This window comes from Panthera leo, chromosome F2 (assembly GCF_018350215.1).
Source record: "Panthera leo isolate Ple1 chromosome F2, P.leo_Ple1_pat1.1, whole genome shotgun sequence".
Lineage (NCBI taxonomy): Eukaryota > Metazoa > Chordata > Mammalia > Carnivora > Felidae > Panthera > Panthera leo.
In genome coordinates, this window is record NC_056695.1 from 32329831 (window position 1) to 32349087 (window position 19257).

General features: G+C 38.3%; 1 protein-coding gene across 4 annotated transcripts in view; it reads left to right on the forward strand.

Annotated features, from left to right (window-relative positions):
• Positions 1 to 2401: 2401 nt before the first annotated feature.
• Positions 2402 to 19257, forward strand: part of RALYL (RALY RNA binding protein like) — a 704928-nt gene continuing 688072 nt past the window's right edge. For 3 of the 4 annotated variants that reach the window (XM_042923553.1, XM_042923555.1, XM_042923552.1), the window contains exon 1: positions 2402 to 3006. The gene's annotated coding sequence lies outside the window, so the exon portion shown is untranslated. Of the gene's footprint in view, positions 3007 to 3535; positions 3598 to 19257 lie in introns of those variants that run through there. The other variant, XM_042923556.1, reaches the window with a different exon arrangement.

Consider the following 19257-nt stretch of genomic DNA (forward strand, 5'->3'; position numbering starts at 1 on the left):
TTTTAATGGTAGACAAAAGCAATTCATGACTCAGAGAAGAAAAAGACTACATGTGAAGAGATCTTATTTAAAAAAAAAAAACAAAAAGAAGACGCCCAACATGTTTTACAGTGAAAAGCACATTTGGTCTGTATTGTTCAGCGTAAAATCCTATGATTTCCCAATAGAAATCAATGAGGTTTCTGAAGTTAGCAAATCCACCTCGATGCATTCATCTTTTCCAGCATTTCTAATCAGCAATCCTTACTGTAATGTATGTATAATAAGTGGGTGTAGAGTTGGCAACTCACCAAAATAAATATTTAATGACATTTTAATGGTTATTTTAAATCCCTTTTATTTAAATTGTGGATTAATACTTTATTTGGTCAATGAATTCTGACCAGAATGTTTGAGAAACATATTTGCAGTTGAAGCTCTCTATAATGGATGTGTACTTAATTTTCAGAATTGTCCAGGTTAGATCATCTCTGATGGAGGCATTTTATCTTAAATGTCAACATTAGAAACACTGAGATAAAGATCAGGGGCAGCAATCTGTGAACTGCGGAACTGTGTTAATTGTTCATTCTCAAACATAGAGATGCCAATTAATTCCACACAACCCAGATTCAAAGCAGCCATAGGGAGATGGTCCTGATGTTAATATTGCACACAAATGAAGAAAGTACATGTGCTCCAGCGCCCAGAAAGCCGATTCTTCAACAGGCAGCAATAGAAGAATCCCAGTGCAACCAGCAATTGGTGGATGGAATCTTTGTTCTGGCGATAGGTTCCCTAAGTCAGCTGCTAGGTGGAGAGAGAAATCCCTCTCTCACCCTCACCTTCAGAATCAACGGCTCAGCCACCTGGGCTCCCGCGGGCTGCGCCACCGCCTCACTTCTGGTGCACGTCTCCCCCTCTCGACCGCCAAGTGCTCACTCCCTCTCAGAGAGCACTTACACAATGGACTCACTTGTTTCCCTTGAACCTCTCCTTTGACTTCCAGCCCCAGCCCACAACTTGAGCAAGAGTCAGGCAGGAGCCTCTGCCATGGAGAACGGAGGAGCTTGGAAGCACGCGCGCACAGGCAGACGAAACAAACAATGCTTGGTCCACGAATGAATAAATTAACGACACCCATGCCCCCACCCATTGCTCTGCAACCTGCAGAAAGAAACCTGGAACGGGGTTTCCTAAACGAGAGATTTTGTTTTGTCTTTCAAACTGCAAACATTCTTCTCTGGTGACGGCAGAAGAGATGCTGTCCGTTCTGATGGCAATAAAGATTGACGGTGGCTTTGCCCGTGACAACGCCCCCAGTATCGCGCCGCGCCAGGTTCCCTGAGAACCGCGAGGGGGAAGTGCAGATCCAGGGGAAAGGAACAGCAGAGGCAAAGGCAGCTTAGGAGGGATGAGAAATGGGCACTCAGGGAGGAAAAAAATAATGAATGAGTTACATAGGGTTTTAATAGTGAAACTTCGGGAGAGAAAGGGGTGGGATCTCTTTCCAGGTAACTACCTTCAAATAAAAAAAAAAAAATAGATGAATGCATAAGGAAGTGGCAAGCAACAACTTTGAGGTGAGCAGCAAGTTGTTCACCTCCTCTTGGGCGTTGTATCAGCACGCCCAGGGCTGCCCCAGAACACGCGCTCCCCATCGGAGGAGGCGGCGGCGGCGGGGGGCAGCGGTAGCAGCGGCAGCAGCAGCAGCAACAGCAGCAGTAATAGCGGCAGCGGCGGCACAGGCGGCGGCAGCTGCGCGCCTCCGGCCCAACCCCGCTCCGCTCCCCCTCTCCCCGGCGCCCTGCCTGTCTTGCGTGTGCGTGTGCGTGTGCTCAGCCTCAGCGTGAGGGGCACCTGCTCGTCTGGGCTCACAGCGGAGGCAGCCTCGCCGGGAGCTGCCGCTGCCGCCGCCACTGGTGCTGCCGCTCTCAGGCGCCGGGCTCCCAGTCGCCGCCGCCGCCGCCTCGCCGCCGGAGTTGGGCTCCGTGGGGCTTCCCCCCTCGCAGCCTCGGTCCTTCCCGGCTGCCTGCAAGTCAGCCCTGCTCCGAGTCACGTGTCAGTGCCTGAGGCAGAGACTGAGAGAAAAAAACGCGCTTCATTCCTTCTTCCACCGCCATACTGTATTTTATACTAAATCTCATTTTTATTCCAACATTTTACTCCCGCTCGGTGAGTACCTTCTCAGTGGCATTCTTGTCCTATTCTTTTTTTTTTGTCCTTTTTTTTTGTTTTTTGTTTTTTTGTTTTTGTTTTTCTTCTTCTTCTTTTTTTTCCACTTCTTTGATTATTGTTTATATTTGGGAAAGCTGGAGGAGCATGGTTTTGAGCCTTTTCCTGAATCCAAGTTTTTCTAGCATGCGATGGTTCTGTAGACAAGGCGCTGTGTCTGGGAGTCCGTGGCGACCGTGCCCGCCGGGAGCGACTCCCAAGTCCAGCAAAATATGCAACTGGTTTTATGGAAAAAACGATGTGAAGTATGGTGCCTATTTTTTTTTCCTTTGTAAAAATAAAAAGCATGTTTCTAACTCTTTTTTTTGCATACTCTTTTTCTGATAAGATTTTTGTATAGGTGGGATTTTACGGCAGTGTTTACAAGTTTGTGGCTTTGCAATACTGGTACAAACCACTGAGCAAAGGCATTAATTTTCTATTTTTTGTGCCGTTTTTGGAAGCCGGTGAGAACAAATTCGTTTTTTCCCTCCTGTTTTTGACACCCATTGATAACATGAAACTTTTCTTGCAGCTGGTTACTGGGATAATTTTTAAGCAAAATACTTTTTTCCTCCTTTATATTAACTATGACTTTTGCACATTTGAATTTTTTAAAAACCGAGATAATTTTATGATAGATATCCTGATATCTATATATTATCCCTTCTTCCTTCCCCTTCCCTCCCCGTAAATCAATTTTCAAATGATGGCAGTGGAAGGTTTTTCTGGAAAAAAAAAAAAATGAAGTGCGGTTTGGTTTCCTTGTCAACGGAGGATGAAGTGAACAGCTGAGCAGCTCGCAGAGAGCAGGTACTTGGTCCCCTTGGAGGCGTTTCCCGGGTTTGCAATGGCAACACTGGTCCTGGCAAAGGAAGCTGTGTGTGTGTGTGTGTGTGTGTGTGTGTGTGTGTGTGTGTGTGTGAGCGCGCGTGTGTATGTGTGTGTACGCGCGCGCGCGCGTCTTGGGCAGTGTCCGAGCCCGCGGTGGGGAAAGCCGTGCCGGGAGCTAGGGAAAGCCAAAGTCCGTTCCCTGCCTCGGGATCGTTTTTGGATGTGCGCAAAATACAGTCCCTCCCCCGGCTGCGCCCAGGTCATCTCCGCCGCGGGCGGTGTCTGCGCCGCCGCCGGCGCCGGCTGGGGACGCGGGCCCTGTAAGTTCTCCGAGGGCCACTTGCAGAGCAGGAGGGGCGAGGGCCGAGGACGCGGCGCGGGCCGGCTGGGGCGGCCCCTCGGAGCGCGCGGGAGACGTGGGGAGAAGTGGCAGGGGCAGCATCTTCCGAAGGGGGCTGGCTCCTGGCCACGCGGGCCGGGAGCTCGAGACATTTCCAGATCCCTGAGGATGGCCCCAGCCCCAGCAAGCTCAACTCCTACTCCTCCTCTTTGGCTTGAGTAAACAACGCAGTAGGTCTTTCCCAGCCCGTTTTGTCTGTTCCGAAGGGTTTTGCTTTCTTAGTGGTGTTGTCTTTGGATCTTTTCTTATCTGGTTGTGTTGCTTTGGTTTTAAGTGCTCTCTGGCGTCTTCCAGGGGATGGGGAAATAGTTACTTTCAGTGATGGTCAGTTGGGTTTAATGTTGAGGACGGGACTGTTAGTTTGAATAATTAGACTACACCCCTAAGGTACAAAATAGCCTTTTACTTAAGTTTTAAAGGGACAGAACCACCTGATAGTGGTTCCAAAGGTTTTGCCCTGAGAACTGGGCACCGGGCAAAGGGTAGGGGTTGGTGATGGTGTGATTTCGGTGTATTGGTAGCATTACAGTACTCAGTGTTGAAGGTATTCTGTGGAGTTTAAGATATTTTATGATTGTTCTGTTACTTATTTCTAGTATCATCTAGCACAGCTTTTTGGAGATGTACCAGTTGGTAATAAAAAACCTTTTCTGCACTTAAGCACAGTGACAGAATCTGCTGGAAAACTTGCTGTCCACACAAATTTCTTGTCATACTTTAAATCTTAAAATCTGGAGGGTAACTATTATTTAAATGATTTGACTTTTAAGCTTTGATGTTCTTTTTCCCCCCTTAAATGAAAAAATTCAGCCTTAAATTTGTTATGTGTATATAATTTGCATTCTGTTAAAGTAAATCTAAAGTAAATGAAATAACTTTTTACTTCTATGACTAAGTTTTCTTCTAGGTTATCTATAGACAAAACTAATTCCACAATACAAAAGGGCCCATAAAAATGGGTTAATTACATACACTTTTGTGGCTTTTAAAGCAAATATTTTGAAGTCTGTAATCTCAGTTGGTGGAATGAAAGTTTTATGATTATATTTATTTACTCTCTGTGGTGAAAAAGTTATGAGTACAAATGATCATTTATCTGTAGAAGAATAACATTTATTGCAATGTCTAGAAAGCTTTTTTTAAAAAATTCACAGTGCTCTCTTACTGGTCTTTGGAAGTTGCAGTGTGAGTTATTTTTATACTCAGGGTAGCTTTTTCTGTGAAGAAAGTCCTGTTGCATTTATATAAACAAGATAGCTCATATCTTGTCTGTGGACTATCAGACTTGATATCATGAAGGGTATAGTTCTAAGATGTGACACAAATATTATGTTACCAAGCTTTACATTTTGGCGTGTGTGTGTGTGTGTGTGTGTGTGTGTGTGGCGAGCACATTACTAAAATGTAGTCTTCCATATGGTTTAAATAGCAAACAAAACATTTAAAAAGCCACTTCAACATTCTGTGTTATTTTATCGCTGTTATAATGTATATAAATAGAAGTGCTCGTTTATTTAAAAATGCAAGCTAATGCACGTGTACAATATTTCTTAGGTTGTATGTACTGTAAATCATTAAGTTATTTTGAATGAGAGAAACGGTGAGTGAAAAAGAAAAAAACTTGAATAATCAAACCAGAATTTTCATTGCTGCCCTAAGATGGGGGCTATTGGGTCAAAAGATGGGGGCAGAGCTTGTACTGTACTGTATGTAGGATGTTTACAAATGAGATTGACACTATAATGGGGCAGAAGAAGATGGCCACAGGATTTTAATGTGAAACAAATACGTAGTTGTGCTTTGCATTCTGTAACTAAGGATCATATTAAGAACCTTTAAATCATGTTAAGTTTTCATTTATTTAATAATCATAATTCATTAAATTTCATATTTATGTTAAATTCTATGACATGAAAATTTTTGAAATTTCTTCTTTCATGAATCATACTGGGAAGTGTACAACTCTTTAAACTGATCACCTATTCTATGCGTGTTTTGGTTTAAAATCTTTGAATGTAGTATCCTAGAGTTAGCACCGCCTACTGGCTTCTCATGGAAAAATAATATTGTTCTTCCATTTAGTAAGCAATCCACCCGGATTCTGATCAACTTAATCATCCAGATTATTTTCCACTGCTTTCTGAGAGGAAAAAAAAAATTTTGCAAGGAGAAAGGGCTTGGGAAGTAAAGATGAAGGGTGAGGGTAGGAAGACACATAAATTAAATTGGTTATTGGACCATTAGCTGACCTCGAGTATTTTATTATTTGTATCTTGGCAAAGAAATCATCACAAAGGTAAAAGAGCCTGTTACATTTCCTAGAACTTTTCCGTGGGATGCCAGAATTTGGACATTCTTGAAAAATCCTGGATTGTTGAATTAATTTTACAGTTTCTGTTCCAGTCTTGAACATTGTAAAGAAACCCCCCTTTGGAGTGTTGTCTTGAGTGTGTGGTTTGTCCAAAAATTTTTGAATAGAGTTTTCATAATTAAAAATAAACATTTATTTTTTTCCTTTTATAGTTATCCTTACGTGATTAAAGGCAAGCAAGGAGCACACTGATTTTTTTTTTTTTTTTTTTAGTATTCATGAAGCAGCCACACCGTAGTGATGTTATGTAGATGGGGGGAAAGTTTCAAACATATTTATAAAGGCACTCTTTATATTCTTAACCACAAAAGTTATACTGCCTTTAAAAAGAAGATAGCCAGTTCATTTTCTCTAATTATTATGAAAGGCTGTTGGTTAGAAGAGCTACTGTATTTATGCAAGCAAATGATGCCTTTAGACTAAAAAATAATGAACTAGAAAAGTAATGCACATACATATGCCAAAAATATTGTATTTTCTTAGTTAAAAGAATCATGTGCTATGTGAATAACTGTTTCTTAGGTACAGTAGTCATTTTTTAATTGAGCTTATATGGTATGAAGTGTGTGAAAAAGCTCCAATGTTTGTTACATTCTTGAAAGCATTCCTCTTGAGTAAGAGTATGGTCTGGACTTCTTTACTGTTTGCTGGTATTGTAAGCAATTATACAGTGCAGCGAATCACATAAAACTCTACACTGGAAGTAGAAGAGAAGCAGATATTTAGAATTGTTTGCATGATGAGAAGGAAATTGAAGAAAGCATGTTATTTCAATTTAATTTATATATTCTGTCTGACTTTTGAAAACTCTTGTTTTTAAATGATAAGCTGTGATTTTAAAATCCAGTTTTTTCGGGGCGCCTGGGTGGCTCAGTCGGTTAAGCGTCCAACTTCGGCTCAGGTCACGATCTCACGGTCTGTGAGTTCGAGCCCCGAGTTGGGCTCTGGGCTGATGGCTCAGAGCCTGGAGCCTGCTTCCTATTCTGTGTCTCCGTCTCTCTCTGCCCCTCCCCCATTCATGCTCTGTCTCTCTCTGTCTCAAAAATAAATAATAAAACGTTAAAAAAAAATTTAAAAAAAAATCCAGTTTTTTCTTCACTTCTTTTATCACATTGCCATTAAGAGAATTCCATTTTGTGCATAAAAACTGCAATCGTGATGAATTTTATTCCTGAAACTTGTTTATGGAGCTCTGGAATGTAATTAAAAACTAATTTAAAAAATTCCTCACTGCTCTGAAGTTATTGTTATTGTTTTCTTATTCTTTCATATTATTATTATTTGCTACTTCTAGTGACCTGCAAATGTGCCTTTAAAATCCCATTTTTGGGATGCTTGGGTGGCTCAGTCAGCTAAGCGTCTGACTCTTAATTTCAGGTCAGGTCATGATCTCATGGTTCATGGGTTTGAGCCCTGCCTCCGGTCTGTGCTGACAGTGTAGAGCTTGCTTGGGATTCTCTCTCTCTCCCTTTCACTCTCTCTGTCCCTCCCATGTGTGTGTGCTCTCTCTCTCTCTCTCAAATAAATAAAATAAACTTATTTTTTTAAATCCCATTTTCATAATTCTGTGTGATGTTTTAAAATATAATAAAGTCCTCCATAGTAATTGGCTGTGGCAACATAAACTTTCACATTAATGACGATAATGACAATTACTTTCACTACACTTTGATTTTGAGGATAATTATTAAATAAAATTTAGTTAATAAGTGATTTCTGTATGCACACACAGCTAGTCCACATTTAGCAAGTTTTATAGAAATATAATATTTATCATTTTTATTATTTAATTTTGGTCTGTAGAAGAGATATATCCAGCCATTGACAACCTCTACTACTTTTGGTTATTCTCATAGCTTTTAGATTTTTAAGGAAATATTGGGGCATTTTTTTGTTGTTGCTGTTCATTTGTTTTGTTAGACTTCTGTTAAATAGCAAACTTACATTATGGTTAATTGATTTTGTGTTTTTGTAATTCTCTTGTAAATTTAAAGCTTTTTGTTTGTTTTGCATTATCTTGCTGTTTTCTGGGGCTGAAATCTGGAGTATATAGAGGTGCTGATTTCATTTTCTCCATTCCAAGTTGCAGAGAAGGCAATGGGAGAACTTTAGTTAGTGTTTAGGATAAATGTGTTCTGGACTGTCCTTGCTGGGGTCATGGCTGTAAGATTTATTTCTTGGGCCATATATAAATCGAAATGGAGAGAATTATGGTGGAGAACATGGGAACCCTGTCCTGATTTTCTGAAAGATGCAATGGAATGCATCACTAAGCAGCCTCATAATAAGGGAAAATTAGAAACTTTATTTGCATAAATATGTAAAGTTACAGCTAACTTACAAATTTATCTTTCTATACATTTTGCTCTGAATAATATAGCTGAATATTTTGTTTAAACTTTAATTGTGGACATTAATTGCATTCATACAGAATCCATGTGTATAGATACACATTTTGATAGTCAGATGCTAAATTATAAAAGGAACCACATATTTTTGAGTCAGTTGGGAAGTTGGTAGCATATTGGAGTAGGGAGAGTCAACGTTTTCATTAATCAAGATGAGATGGCGAGAAGAGTTAAGACTAACATTTATTGATGTGTCAAATGAATGCAGTTCATTTGTTCTGCCGTAAGTAATATCATTATTTTATATTGAGGAAACCGAGACTTACATGTAACTTCCTTAAAGCCTCACAGGGAGTAAAGGCACAAGTGAGAGGAATGTCTGAATTGACACCATTATGTCCCTCCTTCTGTATAGGGATGTTCCATTTGCAGAGAGGAGTTTGTTTTGTTTTAGCTAATCTGAAACAACTGGTCTCTATTCTTGGTACATATTTTAAAGTTACTGTAGTCACTTTCAGTAGTGAGTGCTGTGGCCAGAAATAATAGAAAATGGCACCATTTACACAGAGATATTTACTGGTCCCGAAAGGACCTTTAAGTAACCATAGCATCACAAATCTTTCCACAACTCTAGGATTTTCTGAAGAGAACCCAATCATGGAAACTTGTGGTTCTGTGATCAGGACAGAATTAGATGGTTCTATGTCTGTGGGGCTTTGCAGAGGACCTGGGGAAAAAACTCAACAAATACTGACTTACTAAATTGAAAATGTAATTTCTACTCAAGGGTTTTGCAGTGTGAAGTGGAAAATTAGTCTTTTGCACAAGTAAAACAGAACTACTGATTTCCATAACACAGCAAATCTATAAATACAGGTGTCTCTTCTGTCTACTAACATTTCACTATCAACATCATCTTCACCTCAGAATTTCACTGTTACACATATTTGGATGTGACATTTTTTTCAAGCTCATTTAATCTATTTGTTAATAACATAAAACACATATAACTGCCAGATGTTATTTTAGGATACTGTTTTTAATTGCCTCTTCAGATGTGTGAAAGATCTTCCATTATTAAATACTTTCCTTGGAACTTAAAAAAGTGAATATTTTTCAATAAAGAATGGAAAACATAAACCACAGTGAAGGCAGTGTGAATGAATGTGAGAAAATGGATTGCAAAGATAATGGTAAATCTGCAAGTCCATAAAAATAGTGGATTTGAAGGCCAAGGCCAGAAGGATTCTCAAAACCCACCTTTGTGTTTTGGAATCTGGATAACTTGAAAACTAGTGGTATAAAACAAAACCAGAAAATAAAAATACCTAGAGGAGAACCTGACTTGGTGGAGAATGGTTCAGCTTTGGACATATCACTGATTTGAAGTTCCAATATTAACTCTTGGATAAAATGACCAATGTGCAATGAAATTCAGCTCTAAAGTTAGAAAACACACTGAAAGCTAGAAATAGATAGTAAAAAAATTATCTACACTAAAACTTTAGAAGGGAATAACTTCTCCAAAGGCAAAAATTTGGGAAGCACCTGCAGTTTTTCTGAGTGTATGCTAAAGGGTCTGGTTAAAATTTAAAAAAAAAGAGGAAGAGGAGAATACCCACTGAAGCTTACGTGTGTGTGTGTGTGTGTGTGTGTGTGTGTGTGTGTGTGTCTGTAAAGGAGAAGTGTTGTTCAGTAGGGCTAATGCTGAATAGACTTAAAGGAGGGTGAGGCTTGAGGAGAAGGTCCTTGAATCTGTGGTTAAAATCCATTAATTTTAAAAAAGAAATAAATGAACTTGAACAAATATAATATCCTGGATATGATGTGACAGCATCATGAAGAGATCAGTTCCCAAGATTGTATGTGACTTGTGTTTGTGTGTGTGTTTGTGAGTGTGTGTGTGTGTGTGTGTGTGTGTGTGAGACACAAACTCAATAGAAAGACCAGTAAAAAGTTCCTAGAAGTAGATACATTGATTTTGAATTAAATATAGAAAAATAAAAATGCAAGGATATCCAGGATAAATACCAAAAATGAGAGCGAAGAGGGGACTAACCTATCATATGTTAAATTATACTGTAAAGCTTTTAAAAATAAATGTATTCATTAGCTCTTCTAAACAATGTCTCTCCAGCAGCAATGAGCACACTTAGTGCACAAATTATGGTTTCTAAATCCCATTTCCTACTCAAGGGGACCAGAGCTTTTTAGAGAATTGGCTGCTTCTAGGTCTGGGCAGAAAAAGTACAAGATGATCCTGGGATATCTCATTGTGCCAGAAAGTAAGGAAATGTCCAAAGATGAGTAAGATTGTATCAGCTTTATTTATAAACTGTAACTATAGATGAGAGCCTGATTGAAGGGCTTTCCAGTTGCCGAATTTCAATTAATTTGAACATCAGGTGGGGCGCCTGGGTGGCTTGGTCGGTTAAGCGTCCGACTTCGGCTCAGGTCATATCTCACGGTCTGTGAGTTCGAGCACCGCGTCGGGCTCTGTGCTGGCAGCTCAGAGCCTGGAGCCTGTTTCAGATTCTGTGTCTCCCTCTCTCTCTGCCCCTCCCCTGTTCATGCTCTGTCTCTCTCTGTCTCAAAAATAAATAAACGTTAAAAAAAATAAAAAAAAAATTGAACGTCAGGTGTTGTTGGTTTGCAACCTCAGGTTTTTTTTTTTTTTTTCTGGGTGAAATTTGAAACTGGCCCCTTTACTCAGAGGGTAAGGAGAAACTGAAGCAAGAGGCACATTTGTCTCGATTGTGACAGTTTTAATAAGAAGAGAACTTACATTGGGTGGCCGCAAGACAAGTCGATTTCTGTATCTATCCACCAGAATCTTAAAAGTTTATATATAGGTCTTAGTAGATCCAGTCCAGATGGGCTCAACAACACATTATCCTCTTAAGACTGTATACTTGAAATGACTCCTAGTGTAGGAACAGTGTGTGGAATGTACATCTCAAGGACGGGAGGAGGTAAGGAGCCTCTGACTGCATGGGTCCAGCTTGAGGGTTAACCAACTGTCTTGTCTTCTCAGTGGTCTACTCCAGTAAGAGTGACTGTAATGGATTGTACAACATTGAATGAGCGGCACCTGGGTGACTTAGTTGGTTAAGCATCTAACTCTTGATTTTGGCTCAGGTCATGATCTCATGGTTCGTGAGATCAAGCCCTGCATTGGGCTCTGCAATGATGGCACAGACCCTGCTCAGGATTCTTTCTTTCTCTCTCTCTCTCTCCCTTTGCCCCTCCCCTGCTTATACACACATGTGCTCTCTCACTATGTCTCTCTCAAATAAACATTAAAAAAACATTCAGTGAAGTAAAATCTGTAAGTCCATAGTGAAACTCTTGAAAAAAAAAAAGAAACAATGCTGACAATAATCAAATGGAAAGAAATGGTTAGCCTGTTTTTCTAAGGAGGAACTCTTCTTTAGTTGATGAGGGACCAGTTCTGTACAAAATAATGTGAGTTGATTCATGTAAGAAATGCTAGAAATAGAAAATTACTATGTATAACTCCCATTGAAATAAATGAGTCAGGAATCATCAACAGATGCTAAAATCATTAGGTAAATGTATGTTGGGCAAACATATTCTCATGGTGCTCAAGTATCACTTCTTAATTGCATCTAGCCGTTGTCTTTTTAAATAAGTGATCAAACCTAGCTTCATTAATAGACAGCCTGATACCATAAGCCTTCTGATGGATGCGATATTAAGTCTCTTTCTGGCCCCATTTTTGAAATATTATTGCTAGAATGTTTAAGCTGAATCTAATAAACCTGTTTAAACTTAACTTTCAGTTTACAGAAAAATACAGGGAAAGAGGAGCAGGTTAAACTAAACCATGAAGAGATAATCAGACAAATTTCCTAGGTTTAGTATCCTGCATCAAACATTCCAGGGGCGTCTGGGTGGTTCAGTTGGTTAAGTGACTGACTCTTGATTTCAGCTCAGGTCTTGAGCTGGGTCCCGAGTTGGGTTCTACACTGGGCGTGAAGCCTACTTAAAAGAAACACACAAAAAACCCCAAAAAACCATACTAGATATGTGGCCTAGTTTCTTCCAAAGTCACACTATGGTAGGGGGAGTTTTCTAGATTAGAAGAGAGTGAAAGATAAACAGATGCAGTGCATAAAGCTGTATTTGATCCTAGTTAAAACAGCAACAACAACAAACAGGCTCAAATCTTGGTAGAATTGGGAAAAATTATATATAAGCTAGATAAATGACATTATGAGACGCATGGCGCATTATTTAGTGATGAGTGCCATACATTCATGCATCATCATGAAATGTGTGGTGTGCATGTGTAACAAATCATTTGTTAATTTTTATTAAGTTTATTTTTGAAAGAGAGAGAGAGAAAGAGAGACTGTGTGCACGAGCAGGGGAGGGGCAGAGAGAGAGGGAGAGAGAATCCCAAGCAATATTTGCGCTGCCAGGATGGATCTCACCAACTGTGAACTCATAACCTGAGCCAAAATCAGGAGTCAGAAGCTTAACCAACAAAGAGCCACCCAGGTGCCCTATCATTTTTGAAATTTTTGAATGCATGGAGTGATTATGCAGATTTCATAGTATTCTTTCAAATTATCTGTTTGATTTTTCTTTCACTTAAAATGTTGAAAAGTCTATTAGTTGTCATTGACAAAAAATACGTATATTACAGTTAAATAGAAGCAGAAAGAAGGCCAGTTGCCCATGTTTGAGGTCATATAGGGTCTTGAAGACACAAAACCAAGAAGTAAATGAAGTTTAAGGCTAATTGTGGGACTAAATAGTACTCAAGGGAGTAATATTATTGAATGAAGAGTATATTGTTAAGCCAGAATAAAAGAAAATTTGCATATTTACTTTTTTCGGGTTGGAATCCCCTGGCAAGAAGGGATGGAAGTATAAGGAGGTGGGATGGTAATTTTCAGGAGCAAGTTTCAGACTGTTCTAAGGAGGTCCGTGTGATCAGTACTAGCATAAGAAGATGTTCACATCTTAGAAAAGGAAAGAAATTGAGTCAGGTTATTAGTTAAGTAAGGAATTCCTTATTTGTGTAGCCCTGTACGCAGGATGGGGATTCAGTAGTAATAAGACTAATAAGGAGCCTGTTTGCCAGGAGTTTGGCATGTAATGGTGACTGTAGTCTTCTCAGGTAAGTGCGAGGTCATAGGTTCAGATGAACGGATATGGGGATAGGAGCTTGGGGAAAGTAGCAGAGAATATGCAAGAGGTCTGTAAAAAGAATCTAGACCCATAAGGAGGAAGTTGGCAAAATTAACAATTCCGCACATTTTAGTCAACACAATTGCCTCACTTTCTTGAGCAGTACTTAGTCTGTAGTCTGAATGGGTCTAGCAAACAACTGAGGTTTGCTTGGTTAGAAGATTAGCAAGGCACACATGATGCAAAACACAGAGCTGGGCTTTCTAGAGATAGTATGTTGTAGAACAGAAGGGCCATAAATCTGGGCTGGGTAGGGGGGCAAGGGCAGCTCCAGGAGATGAATAAACTAAGAACAGGTAAGAATTGAGAGCCTGAGGTCAGAATGAAAACTAATAGCAAGTTTACTATTTTTAATGGAATGAGAAATTTGTAAGGATGGATGTCTTTAGTCAGAGGAGAATATTCTTCCAGATTTTGAAAGTGGAGCAGAGTCCAATGATGAACACATTTTAGAGTTTGGGAAGGCATGTGGCTAACTAAGGCAGATGCTGCTGATACTGAGAAGTTAAAGTGTTGTGAGGAGAGGCTGAGTGTTAAAATGTAATTTAGAGAAAGATTAAAAAAAATTTTTTTGATGTTTATTTTTTTGAGAGACACAGACAAAGTGCAAGCAGGGGAGGGGCAGAGAGAGAGGGAGGTACAGAATCTGAAGCAGGCTCCAGGCTCTGAGCTGTCAGCACAGAGCCCAACACGGAGCTTGAACTCCCTAATGGGGAGATCATGATCTGAGCCAAAGTCAGATGCTTAACAGACTGAGCCACCCAGGCGCCCCTAGAGAAGGTTTTTTTTAAAACCATAATTGCAGACAGGGAAAAAGGTGGAAAGGAAAACTTTAAAACGTGATAAAAAGTGTCAGAGACATTTCTAGAGGTTTATAGACAATTGATGCCTTCAAGGATTTTTTTCATTTGTGTAGGATTTTAGTCCTCTCTTTTGGAACTTTAAGAAAAGAGCTGTAGGTAAGCAATGTTTGCATTTATCTTGATTATATTTGATTGGAATATTCAGGTAACACAGAAATAAACCCTACAATGGTTATTGCAACCCAAAGTTCAATTTTGTAAGGAAGTTACTGATCAGAACCAGGGAAATGAATATAGGATGCTACAATGAAATACTTTCTAAACATAACAGTAAATGATTCAGATTTAAAAGAAGGTACAGCGTGTTTGTTAATATATTTTGTTTTCTAGTTGAAGCTTTTTCTTTAAGTCAGAAATCCAGTTATGTAGATAGACAATAGCTGTTGTTACTGCTAGTTACGTGGCTGCAGCAGCTACAACTTCATTCCATTTATAGATCATTCCTTGTGGGTTCACACTCACTGCTAAGTGCTTAGTCCTATTGTACCTCATCTTTGTTACACCCTGGAAGAATACATTATTATCCCAGATAGTAATATTTGGGAAGAAATAGAAGATCAGACAGATGACGTGTCAAAATTGCTGTCAAATGTCTGACGGAAGATCTGAGCACAAGCCTTTTTGTTCCACACTTACACCTCCATGCCTTGTTTTAAAAATGGAGAAAAAGAGATACTTGATTTGTATATCATCAGGTCAGTGACATTTGTCTAACAAAATACACACTCACCTCAGCTCCCTGTATATGGAAGCTTAAAAAAAACACAATGCTTTCATTCGGAGCTAGGCAATTGTGAGATTTTAAACATTTGTTCATTCATTCTACCACTATTTATTGAGAATCTGTGGCATCTAAGTGAGGTTTAGGAGATTTAAAAAAAAAGCCTAAGAACAAAAGACACTGAACGTATCCTCATGAACTGACAAATCTACTTGAAGGAAACGGTGCAAGTGAAAAGTGACAGTGATGAAGTCATCAGAATTAAGAAAATTACAGATGATTACTTATAGTTACTGAGATTTATTTATTTTGAGAGAGAGAGAGAGAGAGCAGGGGAGGGGCAGAGAAAGAGAGAGAGAGAATCCCAAGCAGGCTCTGCACTGAGTCCAAAGTGGGACTTGAATCCATGAAATGTGAGATCATGACCTGAGCCAAAGTCAAGAGTTAGACGCTTAACGGACTGAACCACCCAGGCTCCCCTAGTTACTTCAATTATTAAGGCACCTGAAAAACTTGGAAAGCAGTGCCTCTCTCTTCTTACTTGCAGTGACTTTGCAAGGCCCTCCCATTGGGAAATATGACATTACTCTCTTGATACTGTGTCTGTAGTTAGGAATACGTGAGCCTGAGCTCATACAGGGGAAATGTATAGCGGGAAAAGTAAAAGGGCCAAGGAAAAGAACAGTATAACAAAAAGATTTAGAGACGGCCATCTGGAAAGGAAATTGGGAGATGAAAAGGAATGATAGACTTTTGAAGAAAAAAGAGGTCAGCAATAAAGAGGTGCAGTTGATAGGAGTGTATGACTTTGTATTCATAAATGTTTTGTTCACTAAAGTAGAGTTCATTGTTTGGGAAAATGAATTTTATTTTGAACTATATTGAGATTACTCAAAATTTCAAATAAAAATACCTTATTAGAAACTCTTAAATGCTATAAAACATATAAAATGAGTTCAGAAATATCAATGCATTTAGATGTTTTAGGTGGACAGCAGTATACAGTTGACCCTTAAAAACACAGGTTTGAACTGTGCAGGTCCACTTTTATGCGGATTTGTTGTTGTTGTTGTTGTTGTTGTTGTTGTTAAGTTTTTGGAGAGTCAGAAGTCATACACAGATGTTCAGCTGCACAGGAGTCTGTGCCCCTAACCCCTATGTTGTTCAAGAGTTAGCTGTCGTTTTATTAATAATTTAGATTAGTCAACCAGTCGTATGAACATAATTTCTGTTTTATTTAATTTCTTAGCATATTCCATCATGGTTGTAGTTTTTATTTCAGAATTGCTAGATCTTCCTTCCTTATTCCAGACCTCCCTCCTGACATTGTCGCAACTGTAGAAAAAAAAAATAACAGAAAAAAGAAGGTGTCGAAGGGGGAAGAGGGCAATAGAGGAGGAGGCCAGCAACAGTATGGGGAGACAGTCCCTAGATCAGTACTGCCCGCTGAAAGCCAGCCACCTTGCATAACTTTAAATTTTTTAGAAGACCCATTCAGAAGTAGAAAGAAACAGGTGAAATTAATTTTCATAATATGTTTATGTAACTTTATATTTTATGTAATTTTATAAAAAATGATCATTTCAACATGTAATCAGTATAAAAGTATTTTTTTTAATTTTCTACTTTTTTTGGTGTTAAGTCTTTGAAATCCAATGTGCATTTTACATTTAGAGCACAGAACTAGCCAAGGTTAAAGTGCTCAATAGCTACGTGTGCTCGTAGCTATCTAGTATCTGGAGGGTTCAGAAGTCTCAGGACGATGTCATGTTTTACAATTTTTTGATGTTTTGCATTTACCAGAGATTAGCCAAGATATACTTTGAAATACTCTCTGATTGTCTCAATTTTAGCCTTCACTTTTTATTAAGAATCTAAATTGAAATCTTTTGAAGTTCATTCCTGCTAAAAAGCGATCTCAAAGTATGGTCAGTTGGCTAAGGAATAATAATATTTGTCCAGTAAATATATTTCCTGACAATTTGCTTTTTCACCATTCTGTGTGTCATGAGATACTCTATGATGTATGAGAATGGAAATTTCAATGGGGAAGAGGCAGACAGTGATAAATTCCCTAAGAGGTAAAAATAAAGTTCAGGGTTAAAATGGTTTCTGATTTTGTATGAAATCAGAAGATTCATTTCTGTATGTAATTCCACTCACAAAGTATGACTCATAATTTAGTGAATAAAGTCAAACCAGTTTTAGATGACTATATATAGAATGACACATTATTTGAAAAGAACACCACAAGTTTATAGAATATTAAATAATTTGTGTAACCTCCAAGATTAAAGTGAGTTAGTATCTTTGGCTAAAACTTGTGAGTCATCAGGAATTTGATGGGGAAATACGAACATTGAGTGTTGATCCATCATCTCTCATTTTTTGGTTGTTTCAGAGGTAAGCCTAGGTCAGTATACCCTTTACAGGTCTTCCAAGGTGTGTTCTTGGGTGATTGAGAGGGATATGATCACATGAATGTGTGTGAGTGGGTAGGGGAGGGAATTCATTTCTCAAGAAATGGCATTAGGTATCTATTTGCCATATAGAATCAAATTAGAGGAGTAGCTCTCATTCTTTTTTGCCCATTCTTTTTGATGCCATGTTGCTTTGTCCCTAAAAGAGGCATGCGTGACATTATTAATTTAAATAAATTTTACTATAAGATAGATTTCTTGTTTTTGATACCCCTGAAGGGAGTTGGAAACACTCAAAGCATGCTAATTCCAGATTTTTGGGTTCTGAGGTTTTGACTGAATGCGCCATAGTTTTGATTCAGATGTGTAATTGCAAAACAAATTTATTTCAAATTAGTAACGAGCCAGTCATCCCTTTTTCCTTCATGGCAAAATATTATTGTGAATTTGGTATTTTTACTTATCTAGTGAGCATTATATTGGTCTGTCTGATCTTCAGTTAGAGATTAATCCTTAGTTGTTTTTGATCTTTCTGTGGTAAAGGAGAAGCAGCTTAATCATATCTATATTGAAATCCCATAATCTCTGATTAGGTTTACAGTATACCTAGGAAAGAAGATAGGTTTAGATTTTGTTACAAGTGAAAATAAATGGTTTGGCCTTATGATTTCCTTTAATTGGTACAGAATATTATTCATTCTGAAAATCTAAATTTTTAATTTTACACTTCATTAGATGATTTCTTCCAAATAGCTAAATTGATGCATATATTCTCAAAATGTATATTTTCTAAAAAATGAAATCAAAATGAAAAATGCCCAAAAAGTCTTAAAAGGAAGCATTGTTGTTGCGATAGTATTGATGTTGAAATTTTAATCAGACACTAGTGAGCAGATTCAAAATTACATCTTCCTTCTTATTCATACTGTAGGGTATATATTTTTTCAGTTTTGTTTAAATAAGTAATGATATAATTTCTAGTAAACATTAGTAATTGTATACTTGTAAAAATTATACATAATACATATAAATGTTTATGTGTATACTACATAATATGTATAGTAAAAACTTTTCACTTAATAATATACTTCTCATAATATTATGTATAGTAAAAACTTTTCACTTAACAATAAACTTTAAACACACTGTCATCGACTATCATTTGCAATATAATTTTAATGGCAGTGTAGAATTTCACAGTATAGTTTGCTATACCCCATTGTGAATATTTTAGTTGATTCTCTTTGCATTTTCTTTTGATTTTTATTTCAAATAATGTTTATTCCCATACTTACATCTTTCTGTGTTTGTTTTAGTACAGTGTTGTAGCATTATGTGCACTTTTAACTTACATTAATTCATAGATTTTTTGGTTATATATTTAGTGAAAACACAAGCTGAGCAGTTATCCATTATTCAAGGAATTTGTCTTCTTGTCCAACCTTGGTAGAAAAACTGTGTTGGATGGATAAAGAAATTGTGGTTTATATACACAATGGAATACTACTTGGCAATGAGAAAGAATGAAATACGGCCTTTTGTAGCAATGTGGATGGAACTGGAGAGTGTTATGCTAAGTGAAATAAGTCATACAGAGAAAGACAGATGCCATATGTTTTGACTCTTATGTGGATCCTGAGAAACTTAACAGAAGACCATGGGGGAGGGGAAGGAAAAAAAAAAGTTAGAGAGGGAGGCATCCAAACCATAAGTGACTCTTAAAAACTGAGAACAAACTGAGGGTTGATGGGGGGTTGGAGGGGGTGGAGGGTGGGTGATGGGTATTGAAGAGGGCACCTGTTGGGATGAGCACTGGGTGTTGTATGGAAACCAATTTGACAATAAATTTCATATTAAAAAAAAAAACGTGTTGGACTTAGGATAAAA